This window comes from Gossypium hirsutum, chromosome D12 (genome assembly GCF_007990345.1).
Source record: "Gossypium hirsutum isolate 1008001.06 chromosome D12, Gossypium_hirsutum_v2.1, whole genome shotgun sequence".
Taxonomy (NCBI): domain Eukaryota; kingdom Viridiplantae; phylum Streptophyta; class Magnoliopsida; order Malvales; family Malvaceae; genus Gossypium; species Gossypium hirsutum.
The window spans coordinates 15,957,571-15,968,728 of NC_053448.1; the positions used below are offsets into that span (position 1 = coordinate 15,957,571).

At 36.0% G+C, this 11,158-nt stretch overlaps 1 non-coding gene across 1 annotated transcript; it reads left to right on the plus strand.

The window, feature by feature from the left end:
- The first annotated feature begins 4,351 nt into the window (after positions 1-4,351).
- LOC121224791 (small nucleolar RNA R71) lies at positions 4,352-4,456 on the plus strand. Its single transcript, XR_005922536.1, has one exon. It is a non-coding gene; the product is annotated as a small nucleolar RNA R71 (small nucleolar RNA).
- Positions 4,457-11,158: the final 6,702 nt, after the last annotated feature.

Below are 11,158 nucleotides of genomic sequence, written 5' to 3' on the forward strand. Positions count from 1 at the left end.
CAAGTTATTGCTTCGAAAACTACCTCACAATTTATCTCATTTCTATCTATTTATTTCATTGACATTGATACACAAAAGACAACCATTCTCGTGGGATCGATATCCGACAAAATCATATATGTCTACTATACTTGCATCGACAGTGTATGCTTGCACATTAATATTGTGACATTTAACAATTGATCAATAACACAAGCACATATTTCACAAGTTAAACATGAGTACGAGAAATCTTACACTAGAAATTGAGGGTAGGGGTTTAGGCTACGACTAAACTCCTAAATAACGCATTGAATTCTGTCCACAAGCAATTATTCCAAACACTCACCAATTACGCTTTTGTCGAAAAGTTGAAAGCTCAAACTAGCTTTTCCTTACCATTATCTCTACTCGTAGAAGGTCCTATCAGTTCCAACGCTTTAACAAAGTAAATCACATAACATCACAATTAACATTCAGCCAAAGACTCACATCAAACAATCCAAAAACACAAGCCTAAGCTAGGTTCTCTTTTGATCGAAACCTTCGACATAGAAAACTTAAAATTTGAATATCTTGATCTATAATTAATCTTTTCGCATAAAACCAACTCTGTTCATCTTTTAATTCACTTACGGCTAATTCTCAACCCTTAAACTACATTAATCTACTCAGTTCATGGAATCGATTTTTTCAACATGTTTATAACTATTTTTCAAAAATTCATTAAAACCCAAGAAATCTTTAACGAAACTTCAAAGAAATTTTAGAAACCTTCTAGTCACATCAAAGCTAATTGAAAAGAACTTTGAAACATCATTTTTATGCAAAGTCCCAAATTTCACCATTAACGACCCAAGTTTCAGCTTTTATTCAAAACATAAGATTTAATACTTAAAAACTCAGTTTAAAAGACCAGATAACATTAAAAACTAATAAGAAAATTATTTCTTACCTTATTTGACAAAAAACCAAGCATTTGATCGAAAATCTAAAAAACTCACAAGCTTGACAATGGAGAAAACTATGGTGTTTTTAGGTGCTTTTCTTAACTTCTATAGAGGTTTAATGTTGGGAAAGTGAAAGAATACAAGAGTATGGGGTTTGTGAATAAAAAATCAATTGGGATAAGCTCTTTTAAACAAGGGACGACACAAACAATGCAAAGGAGAAAACTAATGTGAAAATAAAACTATAAATGGGGGTGTTTAGGTAGAATTTTAAAATTTGGGTAAATTGCTTTATAAAAACTCAAAGTTTTGACCCTTTTACAAATCAATCCACTTTTCAAAACTAAAGGCATTTAAAACTCATTTTTAGAATTTGATTTAATTTTCTAAAACCTATAGTCGAAAAAATTACCGATAAACCATGTCGTAAAATATTGAACACTCTAAGGCTAAAATTCTTAAAATACCCTTAAAACTCCTAGGCTCTATTTTGGGGTTTTACAGTGGATCCATTTACCGGTACATTCCTGCTTTTTCTATAAAATAGCATAAAGTAATACTGCCTAAAGGTATTAACGTTAGAAACATTTAGAGCAGGTAATATTCTCGTGCACACAAATTGAATCCACCTCTTAGCCTCTGGAAACATAATAGCTTTATGAAAGGATATGGGAATGTTGGTGCTTGAACGATATTTCCATTCACCCCTTCCTTCAGTTAAAACAATTATAATGTCATCCATAACTATGTCTCAGAAATATTCTAAATCAGTTTCATCAATAAAATCATTTTCATAGTATGGAACATTATAAAAGTCACAAATAATTTGAGGGGTTACTCTCACTTCTTTCCCTCGCACAAGTATCGATTCCCACAGATGACCTTCAGTATTCCTAGTCTCATGGTCTCGTAAAGATGCGTAAAATTCTTGAACCACAAGGACCATGGTAATATCCTTATGGATCGTCCAAAAATGTTCCCACCTATGATATCTGACTAAAGGTCATATTTCCTTACACAAAACCATTAACGGATCAAATCCCCTCTCTTGGATAAAGATTTTCCTTTAAGTTTAGTAAAATATATTCCAATATCTGGGTTTTAGAATTTAGGGGGTTTGGACCGGTCGATAGTTTCATTTTAATAGTTTGTCTAACTTTCCTAGGAGGCATGATATTTCAATAAATAAACAATTCAATGAATCAGTAAAAAAAATTGAATGTAGGAATCTTTAACCTTCGTTATATGCTTGGAGGTTGTTTGGATTCCTTTCTTTCACATGGTATTCCCATTCCTTGTTTCTCTAATGATGATATTAAAGTTTGTTGAAGAAGAAAAACATTTGAGAGATTGGGGGTTTAGGTTTTAAAGTTTTGAGAGGGTGTTTTCAAAATATGAATGTAAAATAGATTAGTCTAGGTTTAGTAAATGAGTTAAGGTGTTTTTAGGTTAGAAAATAGGTTTTTTAAAGTGTTAAAATCGGGTAAATTAAGGGTTAAACCACCAGGTTATGCGATTGGGTTGGGTCGACCCTGTAGAAAATTGAATCGATGTCACGACACTAGGGTTCCGTGTCTCGACATCTTTGGCAGTATACCGATGTCGTGAAACAGGGGTTTCGTACCGTAACACGTCTGTCAGTTTGCAGGTCTAAAGGAAACTTCTGCTATGTTGCGACTCATTGGGGTGATGTCACGACACTGACTCTGTTTCGACTCAAAACTCCAACTTTAAGGATGTTTCAGTTCAGAGATGAACCTACATCAAATAAAAGTTAAAATCTAAACTAGGTGATTAGTTAAATATACCATAATTTAAAATTTTAAGAAACAATTCAACTAATTTTTAATTTTTACTACCAGATTGATCCGACAGTGTCACCAATTCATCGATGGATGATTTTCATGTTCTTTCAGTATTGGTCCATTGTCTATCGTGCCATTCCACCTATGCCCATTCATCCCTTTCCTTAAACCTGTTTATTCTTTTTGCATGCATAAATTGAAGTGTCCCTTAACTCAGGGACGTTACAAATAAATAAATTTTTACATTGTTCCCTTAAATTCCTCTTATCTTTCTCACTCAATTTATTACCACATTTAAAAGTTTCAGTCTCACCATTAATTTTCATCGTTAATTTATTCTTTTCTGAATCAATGGTAGATCTAAAAGTGGTTAAAAAGAGTATTCCTAATAAGATCAGTATCTCACGATCTTCTTTGAAATCAACCACCAAAAAATCTATAGTGAAAATGAAACTTCGTACTTTAACTAACACAGCTTCCTGGGTCTTTCAATTTTCTAGGTTCCTGTCTTGAAATAATCATGCTACAGGAAGCATTTAAATTAACTTGTTCTTCTACATTAATTTTCTTACGCCTAGCCATCATCTCCTTTAAAAACTTAGAGTACTTAAGAACCTTTTTAATTAAATCAATTAAAGGTAGGTTAACATTTAATGTTTTAAACAGGTTTAGGAAACTTAAAAATTCATCTTCAACCCACTTATGTTTTTCTTCTAGTCTTGAAGGGAATGGGATTTTTTTCTATTTCGGCATCTTTAGGTGTTTCTTTTTCTAGTTCAGTCGATGGTACCTCTGCCTCTTCTAGCCCTGGTTCTTCTTCAGCTTCTGGGAGTTCCTCTCGAAGATCATCAATATTCTCCATAACTCCCTTTTCTGGGCTACTTAGTACTTTGCCCGATCGAAGTGCTATCGCCTTCACATGCTCCTTACCTTCGCTCCGAGGATTGTCTTCTGTATTGCTAGGAATAGCTGTGCCAATTTATCTTTTCATATCACCCATCATGCTCATTAATTGACTCATTTGATCTTCAAGCTTTGTCAATTTTTTGGCTAAGTTGGTGCACTCAAACTGCACCAGCTTGACATCTGTTCTCATTGATTGCATCTCTCCCTCAATTCTATTTAATCGCTGACTACATGCAGTATGGTCATTTGGGTTGACCTTATCCTTGGGTTTCTGCAAATAAGAAGGTTGGTAATTAGTGTTTTTAAGTTGATTTAAATTATTACATGCTCCTTCGTTTCCCCTATCTTAGATTCAAGAGATCTCTCCAGCCAGGATAATATGTATTTGAATAGTTGTTTCCACCCCTATTCCTGACGTAACTTACATCCTTAGTCGGATTGGTGATATAGTGGAAAAGCAATTTGTCTCCTTTATGCATAGACGGTGTAGAAACAAATTCGATACGATAGAGTCTATCCACTAACTGTTGATACTTATCATCCTCCTGGATAGGTTTTACTGTAGCAAAGTTTATTGCCATGTTCTCAATGATTTCATATACATCCTCGTGCGTTCTTTTCATAAGGGCTCTTCCTAATGCTCCGTCTAATCTAGATCGTAAATTTGCATCCAACCTATTATAGAATACCTGCAATCACATCCACTTAGGAAGTTCGTGGTGTGAGCATTTTTGAATAAACATTTTGAAACATTCTCACGCCTCATAGAAACTTTCTCCCTCCATCTATCTAAAATAGCAATCTCTCATCTTAGCTAAACTAGTTTGCTAATCGGGAAGAACTTTTGTAATAATTTTCTAGCAAGTTTGATAGATACTGGTGCCTATGAGTCTAACCAAGAAAATGTGTTATTAATAAATGAGAAGGGGAACAGCCGAAGATGAATAGCGTCATCAGTGACCCCGTTATATTTAAAAGTATCACAGAGTTGAAGAAATCGTTTTAAATGTTGATTAGGACCCTCTATCATAGTGCCCCTAAATTGCAGATTGTTCTGGATCACCTTAATCATAGACAGTTTTATCAAGAAATTATAAGTTGTAATCACTGACCTTGTTATACTTTCTTGAACCATGTCCTAAGGTTTATTTCACGCTCTTCCTTTCCCAAAAAGTTGATCCGTTGAGTAACCTTACAAGACATTTAATAAATCATGCCTCCACACTTTAATCCCCGATAGAAGGATTAGTTCCTCATAGCTTTTATAAACAAATTGGAATAAATGGAAGAATAAAACATGGTGAATGAATTGAAATGTAGAGTTTAAGAAATGCCTGATTTATATAAATGATAATACGGATCCCCAGAAGTTGGTCATCTTTATAAATTAGATCACTTGAAGGAAAGCAATGAGAAAATAAACTAAACTTTGAAAAACCTAAGAAAGAAAGAAAATGAAACTAAATCTAAAGAGAGAATCTAGGTTACTGGAATGGTGCTCATAACATGTGCCAAATGTGCCTATTTATAGCCTTCAGGTGGTCATCGTCTTTAACACTAGCTTAGTAGATGTTCTCATGCTTTAAGTTCGATTATGCAGACCAAAACGCCCTTACTTAGTATTTAATTTTCATCCTAGAGTCGATGTCGCGACACAACATGACCTGTGTCGTGACGTGGAAGTCAGTAAGCTCCTTCTTGGGATGTCTTCAGGGGTATGTCGTGACACCCTCATTCAATGTCACGACATCGAAGACAATTTCGTCATTTCTTTATTCATCCAGTATCAACCTAAAATGCCTTCTAATGGTCTCCTTCACACTTACGAAGTACATTAGCTCTCCCTTAGGCCTCAATCGGCCATTAAGTTCAATAAAAGACTCAATTCACACATTTTATTAGATATATGTAAAACTAAAGAAACTTAACTAAAATATAACAGAAATGCTTGTATTCAGGCTTCTTAAGTTCGAAAACTAGTTTAATCTACTACATTGAATTACGGCAGATCAATTGACTTGGTCAGTCGATCCACAATTACCTAGATTGAATCCCTCTTAGTAGGTATCAAAGGCAACCCACCAACGAAGTCCATGGTCACACGTTCCTACTTCCACTGAGGGATCTGAATAGGCTATAATAAATCAGAGGGGAACTGATGCTTAGTCTTGACTTAATGACATGTAAAACACTTACTCACTTACTCAGTTACATCATGCTTTAGCCCTGACCACCAATACAATTCTCTCAAAACTCAGTACATCTTATTCCCTCTAGGATGCATAGTGTATGGGCTTCTATGCTCTTCCCGAAGTATAGACTATCTCAAATCTCGATCATCGAGCACACCATATCTCCCACAAAAACACAGAACTCATGAAGAGTTAAGCACAAAATCAATAATCTTATCCTCCACAATTTGTCTGAATCGAGGTGCAAGAGATGTATTAGCAAATTGCTTCGATCAAACCCCATCCACTAAGGTAGGTCTCACTTGTAACTTCACAAGCAAACCTCTATCATCAGTCAAACTCTACTTAGCAAACATCGCTCTCAAATCAGTCATCAGTTTTTTGCTCAGTTCCAAACCCCATCCACTAAGGTAGGTATCACTTGTAACTTTGCAAGCAAACCTCCATCAGTCAAACTCTACTTAGCGAACATCGCTCTCAAATTAGTCATCGATTTCTTGCTCAATGCATCAACCACAACATTCACCTTTCTCGGATGGTACTCAATGGTACAATCATAATCTTTGAGCAACTCAATCCATATCCATCCCTCAAGTTTAATTCCTTTTAGGTGAGGAGACACTTAAGGCTCTTGTGATCAGTGTAGATAATACACTTCTCACTATACAAATAGTGCCTCCAAATCTTTAAGGCGAAGACAACAACTGCAAGCTCGAGATTATGGGTTGGATAGTTATGTTCATGAAGCTTAAGTTGTCTCGAGGCATAGGTCAGAACCTCACCATCTTGCATCAAAACGCAACCAAGACATGTATGAGACGCACCACTGTATACAACATAATCCTTTCCAAACTTTGGTTGGATCACAACATACCCTTGATTCAACACGGATTTAAGCTTTTCAAAACTTTTTTACTGTTGGTCAGTCCACTTAGAAGGTACACTTTTCCTCAACAACTAGGTCATAGGAGCTGCAATCAAGGACAACCTTCCACCAACCTCCTATAATATCCGGCTAATTCAAGGAAACTCTAAATTTCACTAATGTTCTTGGGCTATTTCAAATCCAAAATCACCTTAATTTTCTTTGAGTCGACACGGATAGCCTCAGTTGATACCACGTGTCTGAGAAAACATCACTTTGTGGAGTCAGAACTCACATTTACTAAATTTAGCATATAGTTGTTTCTTATGAAAAATCTATAAGACAACTCTCAAGTGCTCATCATGTTCTGTTTCAGACTTGGAATATTTCAAGATGTCTTCAATGAAGACTACCACAAATTGATCAAGATAGGGTTGAAAAACTTGATTCATTAGTTCCATAAAAGCTTCCGGAACACTCGTGAGACCAAAGGGCATCACTACGAATTCGTAATGACCATACCGATTCCTAAATACGGGTTTAGAAACATCCATCTCTTTCAGTTTCAACTGATAGTATCCAGACCTTAGGTCGATCTTAGAGAACACCTTTGCACCCCTAAACTGATCGAATAAATCATCAATCCCCGATAAAGGGTATCGGCTCTTTACGATCAACTTGTTCAGTTACCGATAATCAATGCAAAGTCTCATGGCTCTATCTTTCTTCTTCACAAATAGAACAAGAGCTCCTCATGGCGGCAAAATTTGTCTAATGAATCCACAGTCCAGATGTTCCTATAACTATGGCTTAAGTTCCACCAGCTCCTTAGGACACCAGAGTTGTTCCAGGCAATAGATAAATACCAAATTCAACCTTACACTCCAGAGGTAATCCAAGTAACTTCCCTAGAAAAACGTCAAGAAAAATCTCTCACTAGACAAATGTTCTCCACAGCTGACTCATTGAAATTCAGGTTCAGAATATAAGCGAAATAGGCTTCGCATCCTTTACGCACTAACTTTTTGGGTACTAGAGCGAAGATCACATTAGACAAGTAATCTCAGCACTCTCCAACCATCACTATCTCTTTCCCATCGAAAGTTTTCAAGGTAGCTCTCTTAGAAGCGCAGTCTAAATAGACTTGGTGTTCCACCAACCAGTCCATTCCCAAATTAAGGTCAAATTTTTTGAAGGGTAATTCCATCAGGTCTTTAGAAGTAACTCTCCTTGAATTTCTAACAAGCACCTCTTATAATTTTTGTTCACTGAAATAGATTGTCCTAGGGACTTAAGCATAGTTATGTCGCTAACAGTTTCATTATTCTATCTAAATCTATCATTGCTAGCCCAATTATTGGGTCGTAAAGCCTGAGTAGTAGGACCAACATCTCACTTAATAGGGATTTTAGCTTTATCTTCTCTTTCTCGTTCCACACGCTTAACTTCCTTGACTCTTGGTTTTCTCCATTAGAGTTTCGAAAACCCTTCCCTGATGGGACTACTAGCACCATCAGTTCATATCTCAGTCTGTTTTCAAACCTAACACATTTATCCTATTTAGTTGCCATCATTCCCTAAGCGTAGCAGCTTTGCCTTAAGAATTTGGCCTCATGATCGACTCCAGATTTATCCCCCATGTTTGAGCTTAATGAACTCCAGCCTACGAGCTCAACATATTAGGTACCAAAATATTTATTCTGGGAAGCATCCAGAAAATGTTCCCATGTTAGTCAGTTTGTCTATCTGAGTACCTCTTACGACAACCTGCCACTATAGGTAAGCCTCGTCTCTAAGCAACGATACAATACTCTTAATTTCTACTCCGAGGTACATTTCATAACATCCAGATTTCTCCCCGTAGCCTCTAACTAGTATTCTACTACAGTGCGAGTCATCGTAGAACACCCTTAAATAATTTGGCTTTATTAGATCGAAGCCTCTCACTGATAGTCCCACAACTATTCGCTTTAGAATAGGTTTCAGCTATTCGTTGTAGCACCCTAAGCATGGCCTATGATACAACTTCATCAGTAGGCTCATGTTGGCTCTCATAAGTAGTAGGTGCATGCTCAACATGCTCGGCTATTGACTCAAGAGTGTGCACTTGCAATGCAAACAAATCGATTTGGGTCTCTTGACTTTACTCTCCACGAGTTTTCATACTCCAGGTTTGCACACCTTGAGTATTCATCTTGTTATCATATTTTATAATTTTTATGGAGTTTATCAGAAAATTTAGAAATGAGTTTTCATTATTATTCCAAAATGCGTCTAATCTACAAGTTTCATCACAGTTCCACTATAGTTTCAAAATCTATAGTTTTCAGGATCTAAAATTTCACAGTCTATTTGTTTTCACAATCTAAAGTTTCAGTATATTAGAAGTACTTATCTTGGGCCAGCTTCAGATTCTTGGATTTTTAAACATGACACAACTTTATACAAAAAGTAAGTTTTAGCTATGGCATTAATTTTTCCCCAAATACCCCTTTATCAAATATGCAAGAAAAATTTGAAAATAACCACAATTCGAGTTTTGAAACGAGTTTTGATACAACTAAATGTAACACCCTAAATCTAGCCTAGATGTTATGCTCAAATCTTGAAGACCACATTAGCCATTATAATGGCCCAAAAAATCGTTTAACTAATTTCACTTAATATCGTTCTTATTTTTAAAACGTCATTTTGATTTGCCTTAAGAAAAGCCAAATATTGTCTATAGATTTCCTTTTAAAACAATTTTTCAAAAATGTCTATTTTTAGAAAAACTTAAGTATTGATGGCGTAACACCCCTAACCCGTATCCGACGCTGAAATAGGGTTACAGAGCATTACAAAAATTTACAGAAACAAACAAATAAATATTTCATATCATATAACAATCATATCAGAAATCAATCGAAATCAAGCATAATGTCCCTTATGTGAGCCCTGGAGGCCCAAAATACACATTAGAAACAAGTCGGAACTAATTTGGGCATTTAAAGAATTTTTCAAAAAATATTAAAATTTTTCAAAGGTGCAGGGGATACACGCCCTTATGGCCAGGCCGTGCTTCTAACACGGTCAAGAGACACGTCCGTGTCTCAGACCGTGCATCTCACACGGTCAAGAGACACGCCCGTGTCTCAGGTCATGTGGACATTCAAAATAGGGACACATGGCCGTGTCCCAGCCTGTGTCCAGACTTTTGAGCTTACAAACTTGGGTCACATGGCCAAGCCACACGCCCATGTGCCAGGCCGTGTAAGCATTTTTTTTTGCAATTTAAAAGATACAGGGGACACACGACCATGTCATCTGGCTGTGTGTCACACACGACTAAGACACACGCCTGTCTCTCTGCCCGTGTGGATGAAAATAGGTCATTTTCCAAGCCATATTTCTCACTCAATTTGCCATCAACCTAACCAAACATTTTTGAACATCATCAAGCTATATCAAGGCGTTCAAATCAAGCCAAAACCAAAATTTATACATGGCATATCACCTCATATATCCAAGTATTCATACTTACCAATTTGACCAAATGCTCATATACACATATTTGTAACAAACATACTATCTCAAACCAATCATCAATATGCCTATAAATTATCAATCACTCATCCATACCAAAAACACATCAAGCATGGTAAGGCCATTTATAAACACATCAAAATATCTAACACAAGCCACTCAAATGGTTAGTCTCAACCAAACATTTACATGTCAACTTTGGCCAAATTATCCTATACATGCCATTATAACTAAAATTAGTTTACTATATATATACCTAAATGGTCAATGGATAGTGTGATGTAACTCCGACCAGCTTCCAATCAAATCGAGCTTCCGAATTACTATAAAATGGGGAAAATAAAACAGAGTAAGCATTTAAGCTTAGTAAGTTCGTATAACATGGAATTTAACTTACCATTATTTCACATATAAGGTAAGCATACAAGAATTATCCAAACCAACTTGGCCAAAAGCCTAAACACATACCCTCATCATGTTAGCCAAGTAACCACATATAATAGCCCTTAATCATGGATGAACAAAGTCATCAAGAAAGTTCTATATTCCAGTAACGACTAATTATGCATCAGTATATCAAGTAATATCATTTCCATGTACTTCATGTATATACAGGTAATAGTTTGTTTCGAACTCATAATATCTCATATCAGAACTTTGTCCGTTGAACCATTTAAAATATTATTGGATACACGGGTAGTACACACGAAGTGTACAAAACTGTTATCCGTCAATTCATGTACATGTATTTTTATACAAACATGTAAACGGGAAGATCTTCTAAGCCATATAACGTGAAGATCGTGAGAGCAAAGAATTGGGAAGCTCATAAGATCTTTGGTGTGTCCGCAACACATGCAGGACCACAACCAATCCGGGAACTCTAATGACATGTCATTTGTATCCATCGAATTTCTAAGGTTCAAACGAGATTCT